The sequence below is a fragment of the Rhinoderma darwinii genome, chromosome 2, assembly GCF_050947455.1.
Source record: "Rhinoderma darwinii isolate aRhiDar2 chromosome 2, aRhiDar2.hap1, whole genome shotgun sequence".
Lineage (NCBI taxonomy): Eukaryota > Metazoa > Chordata > Amphibia > Anura > Rhinodermatidae > Rhinoderma > Rhinoderma darwinii.
The window spans coordinates 217,250,174-217,251,814 of record NC_134688.1 but is presented as its reverse complement, the minus strand read 5'-3'; positions in this window follow the sequence as shown (position 1 = coordinate 217,251,814).

The following is a 1,641-nucleotide window of genomic DNA, read 5'->3' as shown; positions in this document are numbered from 1 at the left end:
CTGTAACTTTTCCAAGATCACCAAGGATTTTTCAAATTCCTCAGGTAGCATCAATTTTCCAATAAAATCGTACATCAACTGTAATAGCAATAATGTCGTCTATGTTATAGAATGTACCATTTGCAAGCTTAAGTACGTGGGGTGTACCATTAGGAAATTCAAACTCCGGGTTTTAGAACATCTAAGTTATATCAGGAACCCCAATTTTTTGAATATCTCAAATATCTCCAGACACTTCATTTCACAACACAACCGTTGTGTCAACTAATTTTGCTGCTATGCAGTGGAAAAAGTTAGAGGTAATATAAGAGGGGGGAATATTAGACAACGCCTGTTAACGAGGGAAGCCTTCTGGATTTACAATTTGGAAACACGATTCCCACAGGGTTTGAATGTTAAGAAGGAACTCATGTTTCATTATTAAAATCATAAGTTACATACAATATCTGCACAAGTCTTTGTGAGCTTAACAATCCTCATGTACTTCCCCATGGGAAGATTATTTATTATGGAACTACATCGTGGCTCATTAATATTTTCAGTACCATCAATCGTGAATATAACATTTATTATGTAATGGGTTGTTTCTTCCCTTCAATATCCCTGTGGTATTTTCGTTGAGATAAGCGGGCATTTCATTCTTTTATCTACCCACTCCAATCAAGGGGATTCTTTTTAGGGATCTTGATCTTACAGATATTCACCACATACCCCCCTTTCTTTGGTGATAGTTCTATATACATCTAGTACCATTTGGTATAGGGTAAGAGATTGGTAGTACATATTATTGGATTAAATATTAGGAGATATGCCCGATTGATTGTAACTTACCATCACTCTCAGCACCATATATTGAGGACAACGACATCAGTCACGGAACCCTCTCTTTCTGGGTACCCTTCAGATACTCGCGTTGAGATGAATGGATACACTACCATGATAGCTAAATACTCCTTTCAGCACCATATATTGAGGACAGCGACATCAGTCACGGAACCCTCTCTCTCCGAGTGTCTTTCTGATACTCGTGTTGAGATGAATGGGTATAATATTGTGACAGTTAAATATTCCCTTCACGGGGATCCAATCAAAGGTTTGGATCTCTTCAGGTATTTTCCTTACATAATGCTCTATCGTAATAGGTCAGAGAATTTTCAGCACCATTTAGTATGGACAGGGACAGTTGCAATCCGAGTTATTGACCTGATATTGTGTGATAATATTTGAACCATTGGAATTTATTATAATCTTATTGCTCTTGGGGATCGTATATTAATATTCTATACACTCACAGATAATATTATGTTCCAGAATATAAATCATTTGATATAACACAGGGGGTGACTACGCAATTTATATTTAATATTCCTCACTATTAACATCTGTTAGGAGGTCCCTTCTATATGGAATAATGTACTTGAAATATATTAAGGACTACATATTTTTGAATAGTACCATTAGTTATATGGGTCATTTATCTAATTCTTGATAGAATATATTAATGTCAGTTTCATATAGTCGCACAAGGACAACTTTTACATCTAGATGTCCGGGATACATTCCCCATGTGGAGTATTTTTCCCGTGAGATACAATCTATAATTATTGAATATTAGATCCAGTGTAGAATGAATTCTGTTTA